The sequence below is a fragment of the Lygodium microphyllum genome, chromosome 9, assembly GCF_053477565.2.
Source record: "Lygodium microphyllum isolate KBCC chromosome 9, Lygodium_microphyllum_v1.1.10, whole genome shotgun sequence".
Taxonomy (NCBI): Eukaryota; Viridiplantae; Streptophyta; class Polypodiopsida; order Schizaeales; family Lygodiaceae; genus Lygodium; species Lygodium microphyllum.
The window spans coordinates 26,810,735-26,835,491 of NC_141143.1; the positions used below are offsets into that span (position 1 = coordinate 26,810,735).

At 39.5% G+C, this 24,757-nt stretch overlaps 1 protein-coding gene and 1 pseudogene across 3 annotated transcripts in view; one reads left to right on the top strand and one right to left on the bottom strand.

Moving 5' to 3' along the window:
• Positions 1–13,275, bottom strand: part of LOC148030889 (basic leucine zipper 23-like) — a 34,986-nt gene extending 21,711 nt beyond the window's left edge. For 2 of the 3 annotated variants that reach the window (XM_087684435.1, XM_087684434.1), the window contains exon 1: positions 13,128–13,275. The gene's annotated coding sequence lies outside the window, so the exon portion shown is untranslated. The remainder of the gene's footprint in view (positions 1–13,127) is intronic. The other variant, XM_087684433.1, reaches the window with a different exon arrangement.
• On the top strand, positions 3,001–4,717 carry LOC148030890 (uncharacterized; annotated as a pseudogene).
• Positions 13,276–24,757: the final 11,482 nt, after the last annotated feature.

Sequence of the window (24,757 nt, forward strand, 5' to 3'; positions counted from 1 at the left end):
TTGTTAAGTTAGGACAACTAAGAAACATGAGTTATGGATGTATCCAATGGGTTTCTAGCAACAATTCTAGACGATTTCTCAGTATTATCTAATGTTTATGTTGGCTAGAAATTTTTAGTAAGGTTTGGGGCATATTGTATGGTTAGACAACAATGGCCAATGTTGTGATTGTGAAGCCTTATGGAAATTCTAGTGCAGTACGCTTTTCGTTTGGCACAATGCAATGCAATCGAAAACAATTGCAAGGGTTTCAAAGGGGAGGTCTGTCACAGGGAAGTGAAATTGGGATGTTTTAATCTCGACGATAATATTTGATTAAGTTATTAATCAAATGTGCACGGTTGTTTAGCACATGTGATGCACCTGGCAATTATTTCATGGTAATAAGCCAAGGATCCCAAGGGTGCACTGGGTATCAAAGGCAAAAGTTGTGATAAGTTATGCCAGCTTAACTTTGGGGGTCAACTAGTGTCAGTTTTGACCCTAGGACACTTGTTTGGCCAATAAATGTCAATGGTGACACTAAGGACTAATACTAAATTAATTAATTAACGCCAATCTAAGGGTCGACAGAGGTTGAGGACCACTCCAAGTTGCAAATGGCCTAGCCAATTTGATCATGGATGAGCGCATTTAATTTTGTGGCAGGGTTGAAAGGGTTGAAATTAATTTTCAAGATTATTTATTTTTGAAAAATAATTAAATAATTGGATAATGCTGAAAATTTGGTTTAGAAGGTTGCCACTTGGCAAAAATGCCCATGTAAACTAAGAAAACGTTTTTGGGACTGAGTCTCAACCATTCCATTGGTTTACAGTCTAGGAGAGAGAGGGAGGGAGGGAGCTGTTGGTCCATTTTTTTATCAAAGAATAGCAATGTACTACAGAAGACAACCATCTAGCAACCTCAACAGGCAAGGGACAGCAAGGAGACACCTTCCAAGGGCTAACAATAACATTGTTGATCAGGTGATAGCATTTTGGAGGTGCCTGGCAATAGATGACTGCATTAAATGCAAACTAGAGCAAGAACTATGTAATGACAGGTGAGCGCGAGGATCGAGAGACAGGGATTATTAGTAGCAGTGAGACAGAGTGAGAGAGAGCAGAGTAGAGAGAGTGCACAATTTGTGGGTACAATCACGAGTGTACCACTTTAGGTTTTTAGATAGATATATATATAAAAGTACAAGTGCTAAGGGTGTGTTCATATCCGAGCACATTAAAAGGCATAAGGGCCTTTATTCCGAACAACCTCCCACTTAAAGGCAATGTGCCTTAAGAGGAGAAAAGAATCAACTAAGTCTAGGTATATACAAAGCTGAAATGCATATATCTATCCAACTCCCATCATCTGTCGGCAATGAGTAAACCGTTCTGCTAGAAGGCCCTTCGGGAGAAGCTCTGCAAGATTATCATATGTATGCACTTTAACAAGCTCAATGCTCTTGATGTCAAGTACATCTCTAATAAAGTGATACTTCACCTGTATGTGCTTCGTCTTTGCATGAAAGTCGAGATTCCGTGCTAGCATGATAGCACTCTAACTATCACAATGAAAAACAGGTAACTCTGTAATGCCAAGCTCTCCCACCAAACGTAAAAGCCATAAAGCCTCCTTGCATGCCTCAGTAGCAGCCACATACTCTGCCTCTGTAGTAGACAATGCAACATACTTTTGTAGCCTGGAGATCCAAGAGACGACTCCTCCTGTGAAGGTAAACACATACCCGGAAATGGACTTTCTGCAATCCGCATGACCAGCATAGTCTGCATCCGTAAAGCCAACGACAGATGCCTTCTGCTTTCCAAAACAGATGCACAACTCCTTTGTGCCTTTGAGATATCTCAAAATACCTTTTCCTGCTTTCCAATGCTTTTTACCAGGTTTTGCCATGTATCTGCTAACCACTCCCACTGCAATGGCAATGTCAGAACGTGTAGCAACCATAGCAAACATCAAACTGCACTGCATCACAATAACCCTGCAAACTAAGTGCACCCTGCCCATAGCAAATACACTTTCTTTGTGTACCCTTTAGGTATCGAAGAATACACTTGACAGCCTCCCAATGTGTTTTGCCACAATTTGACATAAACCTGCTAATAACTCCCACTGCATGAGCAATGTCTGGACGGGTAGCAACTATAGTATACATAAGAGAGCCACAAGCTAATGCATAAGGGACTCCCTTCATAGCATTTGCTTCCACGTCATCTTTTGGGCTGTTGGCTTTACTAAGCTTAAGGTAAGGAGGTAAGGGTACCTCAAAAGGCTTAGCTTCAACCATGTTAAATCTGTCCAGTACCTTTTCAATATACTTTTCTTGAGATAAAAACAGCAATTTCTGCATTCTATCTCTGTCCAGGGTGGAGTATAACAAAATGCATACCACGATGCTTGAAGAGCAGAAAGCCTTGATAGACAAGGCATTGGTACCTGTCAAGGCAAGATGGCAGTCTTTTGGATGCACCATCGTATCTGATGGCTGGATGTAGACGACACATTATCAATATTTTGGTGTCCTCATGTCTTGGCACATACTTCTTGCGGACTGTGGATGCAGGAAAGGCAAGAGAATCCATCAGTACTGAGTTTATTTATCACCACATCAGACAGGCAATTTTAAATGTTGGGCCAGAGAATGTGGTTCAAGTGGTGACATACAATGCTTCAAATTGCAAGAATACGGGATAATTGGTCGAGGTAGAGTTTCCTCGCATTGCTTGGACTCCTTGTGTTGCACATTGCTTGGACTTGTTGATGGAGGATATTGGAAAGTTGCCGTGGGTGCAACCTTATGTTGCAGATGCCACGAAAATTACTGCATTTTCCCGAAAAAAACATCAGGCTTTGGCCATCTTCAGGAGCCATAGTGCACTTGATATGGTGCGACCCTCGAAGACCAAGTTTTCTTATATGTTCCTAGTCTTGTAGAGGCTTTTTAGACTGCCGGACCCAGTACTACTACAGACTGTGGTGGATCCGAAATGGAGGTTTATGCACCATGCACAGACAGAGGCCACTAGATACATTCAGTGGAAAGTGCTTGATGAGGCCTTTTGGACAAAGGTACTGAGCTTGATAGTGGCATTGCAGCCTATCCATGTCCTCCTCCAAGTCACAAATATGGAGGGCTCTACTCTTGGACTAGTCTATCATCTCTTCATAGAGATGAAGCGCCATATTGCCGCTTGTACGACATTGACGAAGTCTCGGTGAGTATACACTTGGATATTGTTCTTGGCTGATTATCTTAATATTAAATAATATGCACATTGCAACAATATGTTTAAAGTTATATTATATAATGACTGTTGGAATGTTGGCTTGTCAATTTGTAGCCGGAGTGACATCCTGGCTATTAGAGCAGCAATGGACGTTTATGAGCCGTCCCATTCATGGGATGGCTGCATTGCTTCATCCCTTTTACAAGAAGCCAAAGTTGTTTAGTGAGAGCACTCTGCTCATGCAGAAAGACCAATACATCAACATAATGTACGATGAGGATGAGCAACTTGAGGTTGATGCAGAGATGGTGAGTTTTATGAACAATCTAGGTAGGACCATCCTTTGCTAGAGCGGTGGTTTTGAGAGAGGAGACCACAAAATTTCCTCTCACATGGTGGCAGAGCTATGGAAGACAAGGTCTTCTAAAGCTAACTCATCTTGCTCTCTGAATCCTCTCGCAAGTACTCTTGACTCTTTCACAATTGCATCCATCTTTAAAGTTTAATTCATTAAGGGTTTTGACTCCAAAATTGTATCGTGATTCGTGATTGTAGATTGTTCTGCTCATGCTTGTGAGCGCAATTGGAGCACCTACTCCTTGGTTCACACGAAGATCCGCAATCGGCTTAGTACCGCTCAGCTAGAGCGATTAGTGTATTGGCAAGCTAACATAAGCTCGTGCGAGATTATCATGCTTTGGGGACACCCATTGCCCAAGCTAGTATATTTAATTGTCCGATGTCGTACTTCTTTTGACACATTTCAATATAATTAAGTCATTTCTCGTGGTTTTGACTTGTCGGATTTTGCTTTTCCACAGGTAGATCCGACCCGTGTGAAGATGGTGCCAACCTCTATTAAGGACAACGTGGAGCAACGTGTCAGAGACGAGCAGGCAGATATTATACGACTCCTTCATAGAGAGTTGGAGAGCATTGATCGCCATGTCACGAGGTCACGTGCAAGGGCTTTGGCGATACCTTTGCGTGAGGAGGTTGCAGATTCAGAGAGCGCTAGACGGAGGAGCATTTGTCAGGGAAAGCTGGCTGTTCGTACGCAGCGGACTTGGGCGAATGAGGCTGCCACTCTCATTCATACTCAAAGAGAGCCAGGAGATGATGATGTAGCACATGGATCTCATGATACATCTTTCACATCATCACAGGTGCCCATGATAGCAGAGCCTGAGTACGACGACGAGGGCAATGTCCTGACAGATGGGGACTTGCTCTCTTCTGGTGCATCGTCATCATCATCATCTAATGAGGAGTTTTGACTCTTAGATCACGTTTCATTGTGGAGTCTAGACTCTGGACTAGCCCTTATGGGCCTTTTGAGGACATTTCTATGATGTAGTGTTGCAGCTTGCTATGTAGTCTGTGCATTGTATTCAGTTTGTTTTGATGCATTTGCAGCCTTTTAACATGGATGAGAGTCAAGACTTTTGTTGTGTAAACACTGATTCATCAGTTTATATAGAGCTAAGAGTGGTGATTGCTGATTGAAGATTGATCAAATGCGTATTAGCAAAGACCTTATTAGATTGTCTTGTAGGTCTCTCTCACAATTTAAAATGTATTTGGATCTTTTTATGTTTATTTTGATATGAAATGCCATATAGATTGATATTTTTTACAATGGTACATATTTTTACGTACACAAAAATTTTATCTGTACCGAACAACGTACAAATACGTACCGTACATTACGTACACATCAACCGTGATTCAAAAGAGGTTTGAAAGAAAAATAAAGTTTTTGATTCAACAAAAATGGCGGAATGACACAGGGGGGGCATGGGGGGGGGGGGGGGGGGGGGGGAGGGGGGTTAAGCGGGTCACGTGACGCCGCCTGCCTATTATGTGGCGCCTGGCTGCGGGCGTGCCTGACCTGTCGTGTGGCACCTCTGCCTAGCTGCCCATGTATTACTACACTGACAATAATACCTGCCACTGCACATTGCAAGTGGCGGGTGCCCGTCACCGTCACTTTATTCTTTATTCTTTATTCTTTTAGTGACAATTTGAATAAAGGAAGGCCCGGTCACACATTGTGACTGTTGGAGTTCCCATTTGGTCTCTCTCTCTTTCTTGCTCTTGCTCTCCCGCCATAGCTCTTCCAAGGCACATCCTTGACGCATTGACCGAAGTCTGGCAAGTACAAATCCTGGAGCTGGGATTGACATCCACGTTCATGATGGGCTGGTTACGTGACAGAGAGCGGGTGGCTTTCGTCTGGAGCTCACGTGAGGGGACACTTTGGCGGTCTGGCCAAAGAAGGGAAATTCATGGTCATTTATGCACTGCGGCATTGGTGACAGGATGGTCACGTGTGCTACATCAAAGGCATTGTTGACAAACATTAAGAGCTGCTATGATTTTCTCTATTTTCAAGAGCTAGTACGATCAACATCGACATCAGGTTCTCTCCGAGACACCTTAGTGGTGGCTTGCGCACCCACTACTTGGGCATCCATGGTTCTACTATGATGAACATTGTTGTATGTACTATGATGCAACATTATCATTGTATATTGTATTATATCAGATCACCCATGATCTGAGAGAGTGTAAGCAGATTAGTCAATTCATGGTTGAGTCTTTATATGTGGTACAGTTGAGTCTGTACATGTGATATAGTAGGCTGGGCACAAAGATATTTTAGGCATTTTATTTGCCAATATTTATTGTGTTTTGACATTATTTACAACTAGTCGACTAGCATTTAATGTTGGCCGACCAGTCATATTTTTGGCATTTATTTGGCCTATATATTCTCAGGCTCCCTCCTCCACATTCATTTATTCATCACCTGACAATTCTTGGAGAGAGGGAGCATGTGTCAATGCCTCCACAGCCGGTGACTCACATTGCTTCTATATTGTCTCATGTCTTGGTATATGGATTCCATTTCCCGAGCATACATCTAAGTTCTCATTTGTATTGTATTCTTTCTTTCCCTTTCTCTTTTGTCTTGTGTTTCAATAGTTTATTACAGCTTCTGTTTATACCTCCATTGTTGCACCACTTCTGACAAGAGAACCAAAAGTGACTTTCATTTTGTAAACCCATTTGCAAGGTAGTACTTTTTGCCCTTTTGGCAAATGCACCAAATCCCAAGTGCCATTCTTCATGAGAGATTCCATCTCTGACAACATTGCTTCATGCCATTTCTTACTATCCTTTTTGTCCATTGCTTCTTGGAAGCATGACGGCTCACCACAATCTATTAACATGACATAATCAGCCACATAGTTTACACCAGGAACGAACCTATTTGCTTGTCTTTGCACTCTGGTCGACCTACTAACCCAATGGTCAAGCTTTGCTATCTGTTCAGCCTTCAAATCTGCATTAACAGCTTGCTGTTCTACAAGTTCAACGTGTTGTGCAACTAGTTCTGGTTGTTCCAAAGGCACATGTTCTTGCTGAATTTGTGGTACATCATGGGCAAGATCTTGCTGATCATTTTCAGCATCATTTCCCGCATTTTCAAAAACATTTACTGCTGCTGCCTAATGGGCATTCTTTGCTGTCCTATTGGTACATCCTCCCGGAATACAACCCTTCTGACCTCCTCTGTCTTTTCGAGTTGTTTGTGCATGCGATCTTCCTGGAAGATAACATCATTGCTACATACTACTTTTCTTTTCTCGGGATCCCATAATCGATACCCCATCTCACCTTCATCACCATATCCTAGGAAAATACATTTACAAGACTTTGGCTCAAGTTTGTTGCATTCTTCCTTGCACATGTGCACAAATGCCTCACAACCAAACACTCTCAAGTGAGCATACGAAGGTGGCTTACCTGACCACGCTTCTTGAGGGACCCCCCCCCCCCAAAGACCTATTTGGTGACCGATTAATCAAGTGTACGGCTGTCATAATAGCCTTTGCCCGAAATCCATGGGGTAAAGCAACAAGTGACAGCATTGTATGGACCTTGTCTTGAATGGTCTTGTTTATACGCTCTGCAACACCATTTTGGGGTGGATTACAAGGGACAGTGAGCTCGCTTTTAATCCCTTTGCTGTCACAAAAGTCCCGAAAGGCTTTGGACACATATTCCCCACCATTGTCAGAGCGAAGGCATTTTAATGTCTTGCTGGTCTCATTTTCAGCAAGGGCCAAGAATTTTTTAAAGTTATCCAAGGCCTTGTCTTTGCGATGGATTGGATAAACCCATACTTTGTGTGTGGCATCACCAACAAAGATAATGAAATACTTCTTCCCCCCTAGAGATAATCCTGGCATTTGACATACATCTAAATGTACCAACTCTAAGGGTGAAGACTTTAGAGAGATTTTCGATGTGACATATGAGCATCTTTACCATAAATACAATGATCACAATGTTCAAAATCAGCATACCTCAAAGACAGCAAATAACCCAAGCAAGAAAGCACTTTCATTTCAATTTGACTCATGTGTCCCAACCGGTTATGCCACAAAGAAACACTCGGTTGCTTGGTTATGGCAACTACATAGTCACGCACACTAGATACATTCAAAGGATACAAAGTATCACTTTTGGAGCCCTTGGCAACAATGCGAGAGCCCTCACAAATTTTCCATTTGCTATCCCCAAAGGTGGTGTGATAGCCTTCATCATCTAGTTGTCCTGTGCTTATCAAGCTCTTCTTGAGCTGAGGTACATGTCTCACATTATGCAAAACAAACATGGAGCCATATTGAAATTCCAATTTCACACTGCCAATGCCTGCAATTTTACATGCATAGTTATCCCCCAAGTGGATAACACCACGTACACCACCATTGTAGTCAAAAAACCACTCATAATGTGATGTGACATGAAAAGATGTACCTAAATCAAGTATCCAAGTGTGCATATCATCCTCAGAATCTGCAATCAATGCATGTGCACTCAAAGAAGAAGCAAGAAGTACATCACTATCACTGTCATTCTCATGAGTGACTACATTGACCTCTTCTATTTTCACATTGCTCTTCTTTGCAAGCTAGCTGTCCTTTTTTTCAGCCTTGTTATCTTCAATGCTTTTGGTTTTGCCTTTCTCTTTCTTCAATTGAAAACGGTCCCATTTGTAGTGCCCTTTTTTGCCACAATGATGACACTCCACATTTTTGCCACAAGACTTACTGCGTGCTCTATTTTCAAAACTGCCCTTTTGTTGAAATCTACCTCTAGTGTGCAATGCATTAGAAAACTTGTTTGCTTAGTTATTTTGCCTATTGAGTTCTTCCATCAGCAAAGAACTCTCCACATAAGAGTATGGCAACTGAGCATTCGGGTTACTCAAAAGCTGTCCTGAAAGTATCCCAACTTTTAGGTAAAGTGCGTAACAAGAAAGTAGCCTTGAACTCATCATCAATATGGAAATCCAAAGCAATCAGCTGACTGAAAATTAAGTTGAACTCATTCAAATGTACAGACATGACTCTACCTTCTTTCATGCAAAAGTTCATTAATTTTTTCAGCCAATAGACCTTGCTAGCTGCACTTTTCTGAGCATACAATTCTTCAAGCCTCTACCGCATTGCATATGCTGAATTTAGCTTCTCAATGTTAAAGAGCATGTTGTCTGATACTAAGAGCTCAATGGCAGAGCGGGCAAGCTCATCCAAGTCATCCCACTCGTCTTGTTCCATGTCTACTAGTTTTATTACCTTTGTTTTGATGGGGCTTTACATGTTTCTTCTACACCAAGAAATTGTAGCACTGTTTTTTCCATATTGCAAAATTATATGCACCCTCAGGCTTCTTAATGTGCAAAAGATTGTTGTTATCACTATTTCCAGTCATAATTTGCAGTACCAAATTAACTAAGCAATCACCAAAAGGCAAGCCCAAATGTTACACAAGTAACCATGGTACACTACAGTACCAACTAGCAATGAAAATCCCAAGATTGCATAAATTTTAGATCTACAAATAGATTTTCAAAATTTTAAGAAAAATGTATGTTGCTGTACTCCTCAAGCAATTACTGACATATTTAGGTACCAAGGCACCAATTACATGTAAAATCTCCAAAATTTCACTATAATTTCTGTTCCAAAGGCATTCGCGGATAAAATTTAACAATTTTGACCAAAAGCCTCAAATTTTTAGAAGGTAATCCGTCCAGATTGCATCAATACATGTAGCCAAGTGCATATACCAGACATTTGTTGCACCAAATGAAGGGATTTTGCAAAAGCCCCAAATTTCTTGGGTTCAAAGTGCACAAATTTTAGTGAAATTGAAGAAATTCCACTAAAATGTAAAAAGGCCCAAAATTTATCGTGCAAATGTACACCAAATGTGAATTTTTGAGTCGGATTGTCTTGTCTTGCACTGAAGTTCCCAAATCGGAGAAAAGCCCCTATTTTCTTGGGCAAAAATACACGTCGTACTTGTGCATGTGAATGCTCGACAAAGAAATGGCAGAAATTAAGGAAATTTAAATTTTTTAAAAAACAAGGATGAGCCTGTCCTAGCGTTGACCAACAGGGCCCGTCGGATCTGACGCCTAGTGTCACTCGATCTTCCCGCTTCCTACCAACAGACCTGTGACCTGTCATCTGCCAACCTGGAGTTTGTTGAAGCTTGTCGCCTGCCACGAGCCGACTGTCACAACGTGGAGCCTGTCTCGACACATCCGTCTTCTCATGCTAGTCTGTCGCCTATCACCTCAGGCCAGTAACCTCCCGCCAATCACCTGCTCTGATATCAATTTGTTGGAGCTACTAGCTCGAGACTGAGTGAGCTAGGATTGAGAATGTCAGATTTAGCGCAGGGAGCATTAGAAAAGAGTAAGTCACAGGAGTGCAAGCACGACACAATGGGTATTTGGTACAATGACAAATGTGCCACTTTTTAGGTTTAGATAGCATATAAAGTACAAGAGTATAAAGGTGCGCTCACACCCAAACACTGAAAAAAGAGGCAGTAAGCCTTTATTTCCAACTGTACTTACAAGATGGAGTAATTCAGATTGGAATGGTGATATGGATCATCGGAGGTCCACAACAAGTTATTGCTTTACTTTGGGTGTTGGTGTTGTTTCATGGAGCAGCAAGAAGCAACCCACGGTTGCCCTCTCTTCGACTAAGGTGGAGTATCAGGCGGCGTCTTCTACTACATGTGGGACAGTGTGGCTTCGCAGGATCCTCGAGAATCTTAGCTGCCCACAGACAAGTCCTACTGTTCTTCAGTGCAACAATGAGAGTTGCATTGCCTTGGCCAAGAATCCTATGTTTCATGCTTGAACAAAGCATATTGAGATCCAATACCATTTCATTCAAGAGAAGATTCTGGATGAGACCATTTCCCTAGTCTATTGCAAGACAGAGGACAATCTTGTAGATTTGTTTACCAAGGCGCTTCATAAAAAAACCCCAATCCTTCTATAGCCTAATATCATGTTGTTCTCAATTGTTCTTCTTAATGTGCTTCAAGAGCCTTACTTACTCACACAAAAATCAAAATATCATTAGGATAGTTTGTTTTTTCTCAAATAAAACCACCTTCTTCCCTTTTGTACCAAACACAATTTTTTTCGGGTGGAGCTCGTCAAGTCCGCAATCTTCTATGAGGGTGTGCTACACAATTCATCCTTTGTGGGGAGATTAATCCATGGTCTTTCCCATGGATCGGTGGGCAATATGCTTCAAGTTGGTGGTCCACATGACTTTCTTTTCAAAGATTGCAAGCTTTAATCCGACAACACTCCAGATCCCTTAGCCTTTTGCCGTGTCCAGGAACTAAGAGGGGGTGTTAGAGTTGGATAGTTGGTCATTCCTTGGATAGGCAAGAGCAATAGGAGCAATCGATGCAAATGACACGTGTAGACGCAGCAGGTGTTGATGACACATGGAAGGTTGGACACGAGCAGGTGACACGTGGCAGCTTGGTCGAACAAGCTGGTTAGACAACACTGCTGCCAGTCAACTCCATGTAATGCAGCCAACCTGGTTTTTTTCACTATTTCTTGCTGGCCTATTTATTGGCCCTGATTTCAATAGTCTTCCATAGTTGTCCTCCTAGATTTCAAACTGCAAACCATGGATATTGCCCTTGGGACTGATGGAAACTGAAATCTTCGAGGTGGAGAAATATGCAGACATTCTCTCTGCATGCACCGATGTATATTTCTACATCCTTATACAGCATTCTTCACTGCAGATCTTCACAGTCACCCTCTCTCTCTCTTCTCTCTCTATTCACTCTTTGTCTTGGTCATTCAATTCCACATTGCTTCACTCTGACACAATTGGTATCAACATCCTCCCAAACAATTAGCAAAGCATGGAGAGGCATATGTTTGATATACGACATGTGACATAAGCAACGATGTAACTATCTTCTAGAACATTCTAGAATCTTCTATGAAACCAAAGGCTATCTCAACTTGCATACGAGCCAAGGGTTGTCCTTGCTTAAGCATCTATTACCTTACCCCCTCCCCCCCATTCTAACACCGAATTCCATGAGGGGCGGTGGTGTGCCAAACTATTATGGACACAACAAGTGCTCTTTGAGAGTGAGGAGATTGCTCTCACAACTTACGGGAGAAGAGCTTAAAAGAGAATTTGAACTAGAACTTGATTGTGGGATAACTTGATTACAAGAGAATTGCTCTCAAGAGCACGGCTTGATTACAAGACAAGACTAGAACAAGACAAAAAATGGAAGAGGACTTACCTTACAGGAGCCTCACAACTTGTGTTGGCAAGATTGTAGGGCTTATAGCCCATGACCCCTATTTATACTATAGCCTAGGGAGATTAAGGGAAACACATGTCGCTACAAGAGGATGCCATATGGCATGACATGCATACCAACACATGGGATGGTAACATTGACAATCACATAAGTGAGCTCCAAGGCCACTTTGCTAGACATTGCCACATCAACACCAACACACCTTCCATGAGTTAAAGGGGTCTCAATAGATCATGCCTACTTTGTAAAGCATTGTACCCAAGTCCACCCAACTGTTATTCACAACATCCTTAGCTTGGAGAGATCCAGGCCATCATCACTCGCCGACAAAGACGAGTACCTCCTTTCAACAAACTCATCATCTTGGATCACCCCATAATGAATATCTTTGCCTTAAGGAGAGTGACACATTTCTAGTCATTTCTATTGATCAAATTGAGATCCTACAAGTTAAGTAGAGGATCCTCGAGAGACCATCTTTAACATGATAGTAGCCTATACTTGGAATCATAAACATATTTAATTATCTTCATTTTCATTTTTCTTGAGTTGAGACAACGTGGTCAAATGTTCTCATTACTTCATCTCATAGGCCATCCTAGCTTCTTAGAGGCATAAATAGACCTCTCTCTCTCTCTCTCTCTCTCTCTCTCTCTCCAAGTCATAAACCCTAATATCATGCATGGTATATAAAGGACTTAATCGCCCTAAATTTACAGACAGAGGATGTGCTCATGAAACTCGAAGGACAAGGAACTGAAGGCAGGCTGCAATAACATTAATTATAATGTATCCCAAACTTAGGAATGGCACGGATCATGTATGCTCTCTGGTGTCGAGCACACCCGTTAAGCTAAGGATGCAGCTTGGACAACGTCACCAGAGAGAGAGCTTTGAATGGGATAGACCTACGAGAGGACGCGCATCCTGCTGTGAGACAGCACGACAAGGCACACCTCATCGAGCAGTCTGATTTCAGGTTGCAATGGCTGAAGTTGGTCCAAGACAGTGCAAAGCTTACCCTGCTTTGTAGTCAGTTCTCCGGGGCAAAAATCTTCAATAATCAAACACTCCATCTGAAAACTAATAATCCTGACATTCTGGATACACAAACACATTAACAGCTTCCTATCCGAGCGAAAACTCGACTGAGGAGCTGCACCAAACAGAGATTGAAAGGGAGCAGGCAGAAGAGATGTCGCGTACCCGAAGGCCATGTCCAACACGCCGGGTTCCTGGCGTTTCGGAAGCCTGCAGATCCGAGTTCAAGTTCTGAGTAAATGGTGTCTTTCTTCCCTCGACTTCGAAAGTATTTTAGAATATGAACTTTTTTTTTAAAATAATGCGACTACATTTTTCTGCTTTAGAGATATGCCGCCGGACTGACTGACTAGGAACAATGAATAATGAAAACAAAGTGCTAAAAACAGGGGCCAGTGGTCACTCCTTGGAGTTGGTCCCGCCTAATTCATGTTTAAAGGTTGTGAACGTTTCTTTGCGCGCTCTTGCCTTACACTACAACCTGTTCGCACCACCTCTGGTGCCACCCCCTAGTCACGAAATTCGCAACCCAGTCTCATCGATGCCTGGGGTATCATGCATGAAACAACTTACAATGGCCGATTGGGAATAATCAAATTTAAGTATTCTTTCTATCTTCTATTTGTATCTTTTATTAGCAACTTTTGATGGCATATATAGAAGTGTCAAAAAACCAGTGCACTCGATTTGCCACATGTCAAGGAAAAAGGACTTGGCAAAATGAGAGGAAGTAGAGAGGGGGATCATAGGCAGATTCATTACTATTTTAAAATATTGCAACAAGGCACTTGCGCATAGCGTGCTACTTGGGACGTGGCAATTGCAATACCAAAGATGGTGAAGGGTGCCTTGACAAGCGTGCGAGGCAACAAGCACTGCAATTGGAGTGGAAGAAGGCACAGTTGGCATGACAATGCACCCCATGATGGGAGGGATGCGAGGGGCCAACAACTGGGCAACATAGCTTTGTTTGGATGCGAGAGAGAGAGAGAGAGAGAGAGAGAGCTTCTCTCTTACACACACATACAATTCACCCGGCTCTCTTAGTACACATTTAGTAAGCACATCACGAATTTTTTTATTGGAATGGGAGAGACAAGACACCCACACACACACACACACACACACACACTCTCTCTCTCTCTCTCTCTCTCTCTCTCTCTCTCTCTCTCTCTCTCTCTCTCTCTCTCTCTCTCTCTCTCTCTCTCTCTCTCTCTCTCTCTCTCTCACAACACACCATGTGTGCTTGAACATTCATCACATCAAAATATGTTTAGGTGCATATCCAGTGTGTGCTATGACATCGATGTGAAGTACAAGGAGAATCTAGGCATGGAGGCACTTGAAACATGCAAATTGGTTGGAGAATCTAGGCACATAGCACATCGTTTCTAATTAAAAAGTGAAAGCAAAGAGTAGCCATCATCTATCGTGTTGACACATGATAAAAGTCAATGTACTATTCCAGTCAAATATAACCATTCAAGACCATGTTGTCGCCCATTTTCGATCAACTTCCTATTAATAGACGTGTTGCTAATATCGACACTATGAGTTCACAAGAGGTTCCAAACCTGGGTGCAAATCTAATATTGGTGGGAATAGGTCCCTATTATCAAAGACTCAACTTTCTACCATGATCATATCCTATGTTCAACAAAAAGAGAAAGAGAGAGAGTATGTGTGCTCCTATTCAAGTAAAAGAGAGTGTATGTGTGATCTTTTGATTTGAATAAAATATTGTGTCCCTTCCTTTTGAACAACTCGAACCAGTAGAGCTAAATCCAATTTGACCTCTTCATGTATGAGCGAAGACACAAGTTCATTAAAATCTAGCATCTCAAACCGCACTAAGATAGACGTATCAAAATATTTATATTCATGTCCTAGACCATATAAGGTCATAGCTACCAAATCCTCATCATCTACATTAGCTCCTACTAGAGCTAACTGATTTGCAATGGAGTTGCATTTAATTTCTGCTTTAACAAGATTTTGTGTGCACTCGTGATCTTGCCATAAAATCTCATCAAAATATTCCAAGCATCCTCTGGTGACTTGCAGTTCATTATTTGCATAACCATTACATTAGAGATACATAAAGATAGCCAATGCAACACTCTTCGAGCTCGTTCCATCCATGCATGATGTGCCCTAAGCTGATCAACTGTTGCATTCTTTTTAGAAGGCTTAGGTTCAGCTTCCACACTAATGATTAAGTCCCAATAGCCTTTTCCAATGAGAAAGTTCTCCACTCTAAATTTCCAAATAGCATAATTATTGTTGTCTAACTTTTCACCCACTATTTGTGTAATCTTATCCCTCCTCTTAGCATTTTCCATGTCTACAATAACTGAAGTAATTTAGTTCGATCTTATAGATATTACTATTTGACTCCTTGCACACCAATAGCCTTTTTAGCAAGTCACTGCTTGCATATATCCAAGCAATACTTATACATTCTGAACTTATTCTAGTTTAGCTCATTTCAGTAATCAATCAACTATTAGTACATCAAGGACATTTCAAAATCCAAATTGCATAGCATAAGTATGCTATTCCTCCTGTACTAGAAGTACGTCAGCTTAATACCCTGCTTTCCATCACTAAACATCTGACATAACACCAATGAATAAAATCATACTATTGTAGATATTATCTTCTGCATTATCGTTTTTCAACCAAGTTGTCCAGCAGTGAATAAGCCTAACAGTTTGTGACATAGGCCAATCATCTTAATGATATCATGGACATATATTACTTTTATCAAACCTTAATACATACATGTATAAATATCACTTCTCATACATTATCCAACATCCACTCTAGTAAGACTAAAAGTAGTTAGTAGTCTGTCAAATCAACATTATAGAAGTCAAGCTTGAGAAAACAATGCTCTTGAACATGCACATGCTTATCAATGACCATTTAATGCCATACAAGCATCTATATTTAGCACCCTGAACTCCAAAAGGACATTCAATTCTGAAATTGCAAAGATTTCAGCTTATATGACTGCACAAGATCCAATACATGCAAGAGTTAGATACTTAGTATGCCTTCAATTGATTGTTCACATACATTCATATCCCTTTCATATTTGTCTGAGGATTGCTGACTTGCCCATTAGTGCTTTACTCAATCATCATACTCTCCACAGTTATGCCATTCATCAGTAAAGGACTGCCTTTAATCACTACTAGTACATAATAGAAAATGAATAACATTTCAAGCTAGATTATGTGAACTTCATGCCTTCTTGATATTTTCACTACTGTTACAAAATTGAGACAAATACAAGCTTCAAATTGTGTTCCCTGATGCCAAATGTATCCTTGAAGTTAATGCTCAGGACCTGTTGTACAAAGGCAAACATGACTTGCTAAATTGTACTCATAGTCCACAAACGAAATTGGCGCATTTCTTTATTGTTGTTCATATTGAATACAACTACCGGTTATTCTCCAAAGTACTCAGACATGAATGTTCAGGGTGTTGTAGAGATGCCACTCTATAGTAGCTAATGAGTGCATCAATCGGAGCCTCCATGCATCGAGTATATTCTGCGCTTTGTGCTGTCCATGTAGGTCTGGGATCATGCTATCCACTTTGGGTGTTGTCTCCATATGCTGAGGGTTGTCCACGTTTTTTATTGTCCACCACCAATGCTACTGATGGAAATGAGTCAACACTTGGTCACTCAATTCCCACCAACTTTTGAAATCCATTGCAAGCCCTCTTTCCTCACACATGCTTCTTCAGCAATATTTCCACTTGATCAATTTCATAGAGCATATTAGGCCTAGATAACATGAAGAAACTATAAGCAAGGAGGAAACAGAGATAGAGAAAATGGAGATGGAGCTACATGCTCTCATCCTCTTCCATTATTCTCCAACCATATTCAATCTTCACAATCTCACTCACTACTGATAAGACTGCCTAGGTTATACAACCAAACCATAGTTAACTAACACGAGTCAGTTTACTAGTCAAGGATAGAGTACTAGTGACAAGCTTGACAATCGCAACATATATTTCTAGTGTAATATGTATTGTAACTATCACTGAATAGCCATATGTCTCTTTATGGCATCACTGTTTGGGGCATATGTCAGTCACACAAAGATGAAAGCTTTGTGTCGTTTAAACTATCTTTCTTATCTATTTTTTAAAAATTTTAGCTTTTGTGATCATTATTGCTTTGGAAAGCAAATGAAAATGCCGCATAAGAGCGATAGTGCAAGTAGAAGATTAGAAAATCTTGATTTGGTTTATAGTGATTTGTGTGGGCCAATGGCAACAGTTTCATTGGGCAAAGATTTATACTTTGTCGTCTTTATAAATGATTCCACAAAGAGGGTTTGGGCTTAACCTCTTTGCAAGTAGAGAAGAGTTTGTACAACTGAACTATCTAGCAAAATCTTATTTGCATGAATTAACTACTCCTTCATATATTTGTTCTTTTGTGAATAAATTATCCATAGAGCCACCTTCATCCACATTTTCACTCTATAGTTTCTTACATAGGTAATCAACATTGGCCTCATTCCTTCATCGTAGATATAGATATGTAAGTGTATCTTGAACATATTTAGTTGTTTAGTATGACAAAATGTTTGAGGTCATGGTACATTTCATAGATTTGAAATTGAGGCATGAGAATGGTGGTCTTTGTCATCCTAGTGAATCTACTAAAAATACAAGATAGTGAAGCTCCAACATTAACCATAGCAAATTTGGATCCTCCAACATTCTCAACAGCACCTTTTTTTGGTGCATTTGCACCTTTCATAACTAGAAAATCAATTTCCTACTTAATGTTCCAAAATCTTTTTGTAATCATTGTATGACACATCATATAAGACCATAATGAATACTTGGTTCCACATCGACTTATCCTAAAAGGCCAACATATGAGATACATGATTATTGGCAACCATGGCCATTAGGCTAAAGTTGATGCAAAAGTTGGTAGTATAGAGAAAAATCTACACAAAGTCAATTTGTGCTATATAGCAGAACACAAAGTTTACTATAAAAGGCATTAACACATACTATAAAAGGCCTTATGTCTATAAATGAACGCCATTGAAAAATTTTTATTAGAGGGAAAAATAGCCTACATGGTATTCGTAGTAGTACTACAGATAGAGCCCAAAATGAACATGAACAAAGAATAAGGCCTATGGGGTCTCTTGCAATGATTAATCAACCTAAAAGTGCTTGTCAAATCTTATCCCAATTGAAGAAGATGAAGGAAAGGGTATTCATAACTTTGATCTAGAATTCAAAGGTGAATCAAATATATCAAAATTTGAATTTAGGTAGCAAGAATGAATATATGTAAATTGGAGAAGAAGAAGTTTAAGAGACATAATAGAAAATGTATCGAGTATCAATGTAATATATTTCCAAGATGTAGTTTTCCCTAGAGTGAATGGATACATAAACAAAGCTAGAGGGAGAAAACCTCATGGTGAGGGAAAGAAGTCCCCAAGTGGTTCTAAATGTGTTCAAGCACATTTGCTACCAAGACATGGTAACATGAGAGAGAGAGAGAGAGAGAGAGAGAGAGAGAGAGAGAGAGAGAGAGAGAGAGAGAGAGAGAGAGAGAGAGAGAGAGAGAGAGAGAGAGAGAGAGAGAGAGAGAGAGAGAGACACTAGGAGGTGATGTTCTTCTTTAGATGAAAAATATACTCTAAAAGTTTTGGTTCCAATACTAGTCAAAGGTCTCGATCAATTATGGTAACCTCCAAGAAATCAAAATTCATGAAGAAGGGGATCGTTCAAAGCCCAAGGGAGAATCTATGGATGAGGCTTTTGACAAGCCAAAAGTACAAAAAAATCTCCTCAAGTTGTGAAGGATCATTGTTATGGAACTTGTGGTCATCTTATCAATGAAATCATTAACTAGAAGATAACATTATGCTTTACATAAAAAAAGCTAAAGGATCAATCATCAAGATTATTTACCACAACACACATGCAAACTACTAAGTCCAGTGCCACAAGAACTAAACAACAATGATTTATTTGCTCTAGATCATCCAATCATGTGACCCTCATGGAGGCTAGGTTGATAAGAAAATTGCTAGATATTATGGTTATGTGTGCACTAGAGATGACACTTAGCACAATATTACTCATCAATGTATTGTTTATCTTTGTATGATTAATGGAAAAACCAAGAAATTGCATGATGTATTGCATCTTCTTTTCAATTAAGCTACTTGCTAAAGGAAACATATTTGATAGAATTTTTATCTTAGATGCTACAACCCTTGATTTATTCTCATAAACTACTTTAAGACTTTAAGACATTTGAACTATGGCATAAGTGGATAGGCCACATCAATTTTCAAAAGTTTAAATATATGCAACACAATCGTAAAGTCTTTGGTTTACCTCATGTATCTTTAGCCTATCAATTTGGCAAGCAAGAGAGAATTCCCTTCATGAGCCATGTCCAAATTACCACAATTCCATAACAATTAATTTATTTTGATGTTTGGTCCCAATGGAGGTGAATACCTACCAAATGAGTTTTATCGATACTTAGCTAATAAATAAATAAATAATAGCTCACATGTTGATATGCTCTGCAATAGAATGGAGTAGCTAACAATAAGAATTGTATTCGTATGGAAATAGCTAGGGCCATGCTTAATGAAAAGAATGTACCTAACTCTTATTGAGTAGAATCTATTACAACAACAACAACAACTCCTCTTGATAGAACATCTATCTCAAGTATTCATGATAATACCTCATGGGTAAATCTTTATAGAAAGAAACCAGATACTAGCTACCTCAAAGTTTGTGATTGTATTGCTTATGTTATGTTCTTGATGGACACAGGAAGAAACTTGATCATAAAGCTCAAAGATGTTTTTTCATATGCTATGATCAAGGAAGGAAACATAAATGTTATAATCCTACAACTTGCACAATTTGTCAAACAGAAATGTAATTTTTGATTAAGGGAAATAGCAATCAATGAGAATTTTGGACACTCTAATATAGACTATGATTCCATTGAAATATAAAATTTGAATGCAAAAGTAGGGATCCTACATGTGCTCACACATGCAGTTAGACAAAGTAGATTTGTACTTCTAGATAAAAGAGGTGAATCTAGCCTCAATGCACCATTATTGTAGAGATATCAAAGAATGAGACATCAAGTTGACACATTTATTTATAATAACTTTACAGTAGTGTAATTAGGGAATATTCCTGGCAAACAGATATGGATGAAGAAATGAATGCATAAGTCTCACCACCACTTGGGATTGGGTTAAAATGAGGATGGCAATATATATATAGGATACAGATGGATTTATAGTTTCAAATGCAAATCAAATGGCTTAATTGAGAGAAATAATACAAAACTAGTGGCAAAGGCATAGCATTGTAGCAACATGGATTAGATTTTGAACAAACCTTTAATTTCCTTACTAAAATGGTAATTGCTAGGATTGTTATAACTCAAGTGGTTCTTTATTCATAAAATCTACTTCAGTGATTATTACGTAGGAAGATGATTTAATCCTAATTGGTGATAACAATAATGCCATTGTTAATATCAAAAAAAAAAAAAGGACAAGGGTCATGAGTTGAGATGGTCCGTAGGATAGCTCATGACCGTAGTGCTAATAGTAGGTAATGGATCATTATGCTAAGGCATTGATGGGGTTAAGGGTCTAAGAGATAGTCTACATTAGAGCACAAGGGTATATGAACTAAACAGTGGCAATTAGTGTGAATGGACTTACTAAAAGTTGGTCTAAAAGTAGTCCATGGATTTGCCTAAAGATACCAGTGCAATGCTAAACGAGGCTATCATCTTGACTGGATGGGAGGTTAACCAACTTTTCCTAACTTATGTGTTCATTGAAGGCAAGGCACCTGCACGTGCATTACATTGGTATCTTACTGAGGGTGTAGCAAAAGATCAGGGACACCATTCAAGCAGGCCGCAATAGCCCCATAACCACATGATTGTCGCACTGTGAATCGCATAGTGACATCCTCCTATTCTTGTGATCAAGGCGGTGACCAAGGAGGCATAGAACTTAGCATACTTGGCAACAAGGCTATGAAGGCTTTGTTGGCATGATTGGCTACATGTGAGGTGGAAGCATTCGCTTGAAGTCAAAACTTCTTGAGAGGTCACCCATCCCATTATTATCTACACCCAAGCCCAGACAACAAACAAAGTTTTTTAAAACTTGTTTAGGAGGAGGTAAAGAGCTTTTCAAGGACTTTTTGATTACCTTGTGGCATACAATGCCTCTAGAGCTCTACCACATCGCTCTTGTAGTTTTGGGAATTCGTTCACAGTGAAGACATTAAGGATAAGTGGTAATTTTTCTCTCTTAGTTTCAAGCATTACATCACGTCCTTACCTTCACATTCACAGCATGTTGAGCCTATAAACATGCACAAGGATGAAACCATGAATGATTTAGATGCATTCAAACTAATGGACAAGGGAGAATTTGTTTCTTTAGTGGATCACATGGTGGCACTAGAGAAATTTTTGTTACTCTCAATGAAAATGTTACACATATCTCCAAACTTTAAAAGCATTTGGTATGACAACAAGATTTAGGCATCCATTGTATGCCTCTTGAAGATGGGGTTTCTCCTAGAGCTACTTCATCAATAGGGCTACCTCAAGGCACTAAGGCCGCTAGCTCTCTCAGTACACAGATGAGGTTAATAATATGTTAAAGAATATGAAGCCACTTGTGTTTCAAGAAAAGTAATGAGATCGTAACAAGGATATGAGTGACTTGTATCAATTATGTTGTACACTAGAATCTGTTAAAGCCTTAAGGCAAGTCTCACACTTGAGGGCAAGCCTTGCAAGCACTAGATGAGTCTTGATGCCACTACTCTCGTCCTAAGATGTGGGCCAACTTTGAGGAAAAGTTCCAAAAGGAATTTCTTATTGAGAATGAAAAGGATTGAAATTAGACTATGCCTAAGATAAGTGTCAGATGGAAGGTTTGACATTAACCATGTACATCCCCAAACATAGAGAAATTCATTAGTTGATGTCTTAGATGATTTTCAAAAGGTTACAAGATTCATTCAAGGCTTGGACAACGAGTAGAAGGCCAAGGTGAAAACTCAATATCCTAAGACGCTCGAAGAAGCCATTAAGAGTACACAGATTTTCGATGATATGCTAGATGGAAAAACATCTGCATATGCATTTCCATGTTCAAAAATTGCATTGGCATTAGTAGGGGAAGAGAAAGTCAAATATTGCATCTAAAGAGGAGAATGCTATAAGAAGTCCAAAGGGACTAGAGTGTCACTTTCAAAAAAAGAGCTTGTGAGATCATCTAAGGAGAAGTTATGCTTCAATTGCTTAAGCTCTTGTGAAAAAAAGGATTATCCAAAACTCAAAGGCAATGAGCCTGATACAAACAAGAACAAAGAAAAAGTAATGCATATGGTGCAAATGTTTCCTTTGGAAGCTTGTTCAAAAATTTTAATTATACAAGTTAGCCATCAAATTGATGAGCATGAGTGTTGCTTGATTGCTGCACCATGGAAACCCACATTCGGCCCCCCATGACTTGGTTTGTATGCATGATATTATCAATGGACGACGAGTTTGTATTCTCATGGATGATGGGTCTAACTCACAACTTGATTAACTATGTGTTGGTTAAGATGTTTTATTTGCCCCAAGTACCTAGTACTCATACTTATGTGGCCTCTCTCATGAATGGGAGTGACAAGGATTTGTGGGATACAAAAGTCTATGATGTTTCTTTAGAAGTGCAAGGGCATACTTTGAAAACAAAATTTCAAGTTATGGACACGACTAGAGTAGATGTAGTGTTGGGCCGAGAATGGTTGTACTGTTTGGGTGACTCGTTAAAATGTAATTATTAGCATAATGCTATTGTATTTGAGGATAATGGTGTACATGTTTTATTATAGAGTGAGGAGAATGTTCCGCCATCCCCTCTTTTATGTACAATTGAACTTTATTATTTGGCTAAACATAATGAAATAGAAGATGTCTATTTGTGTTATGTATTGTTTGCCTTTGCTTCTTCGCACAAGTCTTTGTCTTCTATTAATGATGTTGTGAATATTTCTTTACTAGAATCTAATGACAAATTAAGTATATGCTATTTATCTTCTCTCTCTTTAAAAGAAAATTCCTCATTGCAGCATTCTCTTACAAACTCTTTTTCTCATTCTGTACCACATGTAAATAATAAAGTGCACCAACTACTCAATGAATACAACAATGTATTTCCTCCTAATTTACCTCTAGCTTTATCCCTTGAATATAATATAATGCATAGTATTGATGTTTTACCACAAAATAGACCCATTAGTCAACCACCTTATTGACTTAATGCTAGTAAAGCAGCTAGCGAAGTGGAGAAGCAACTGATTAATTATCTCTAGTAAGGATTTATTCAATCTAGTTCTTCCCCATGGGCTTCTTCAACATTTTTGGTGAATAAAAATGATGGGTCCATGCATAAGTGCATAGACTATGGTGGTCTAAATGTGATCACAATAAAAAATAAGTATCCACTTTTTTGTGTGGATGAGTTGTTTGATAAACTTGAAGGAGCATGGTACTTTAGAAAGATTGACTTGAGTTTAGGGTACCATCAAGTACAAATGTACACAGAGGATATATCCAAAATTGCATTTAAAATGTGTTTTGGCCATTATGAGTTTTTGCTTATATCCTTTCGCCTAACTAACGCTCTTGCCATGTTCGTGACACTTATGGATAGTGTGTTACATCCATGTCTTAGAAAATTTGTTGTTGTTTTCCTTGATGATATCCTTGCTTATAGTCATTTTGAGGAAGAGCATTGGGAACATCTTTACTTAATCTTTGAGTTGCTCAAAAAGCACAGATTTTATGCTAAGGAAAATAAATGTGAATTTTTAAATATAGAAGTTCATTAGCTTGGCCATATCATATCTAAAGAGAACATTAGAATGGATCCACAAAAGGTCCAAACTATCTTACAATGGCCTCATCCTACAAATATAGAGAAGTTACACATATTCTTTAGTTTGGGAGGATTTTATAGTAAGTTTATCAAAGATTATACCAAGATAGATGTTCCTATGATACACCAATTGAAAGGTCAACGTCACACTTTCTCTTGGGGTTAGGAGCAACAATGCAATTTTGATAAATTTAAAGTAACTATTGCTATTACTCCATCCTAGCTATAGTGGATCCACACAAGCCATTTGTGGTGGAAATTGATGCTAGTCCCATAACCATTGGATCCGTACTACTCTAATAGGGTAGACCTATGGATTTTGAAAGTAAAAGGCTCAATAAGGTTCAAAATAATTATTCTTCTTATGGAAGTGAGCTTTACATAATTGTGAATGCTTTGAAAAAATGGTGCCATTATTTGTATGGTGCTACATTTGAGGTAGTATTTGATCAAGAGAGTATCAAATGGTTTGCTACCCAAAGTATTTGAAAGAAGTAATGTTAAGATAAGGGTCCTAAAAGATCATGTTCTGTAGGATAGCTTGACCGTAGAGCTAATAGTAGGTAGTGGACCATTATGCTAAGGCGTTGGGGTTAAGGGGTCATGAGAAACTCTACATTAGGGCTCAAAGGTATATGGACTAAAGGGTCAAAGGATAGGAAGAACTGAATTTTTGGCTAGCCACCAAACCCACCAGTAATCTCCAAGGGCATCACTCCTTGGCATCGACATAATCTCATGTCAATTTGGTTCAAGCTGGACAACCAATCTTTATTCTGATAT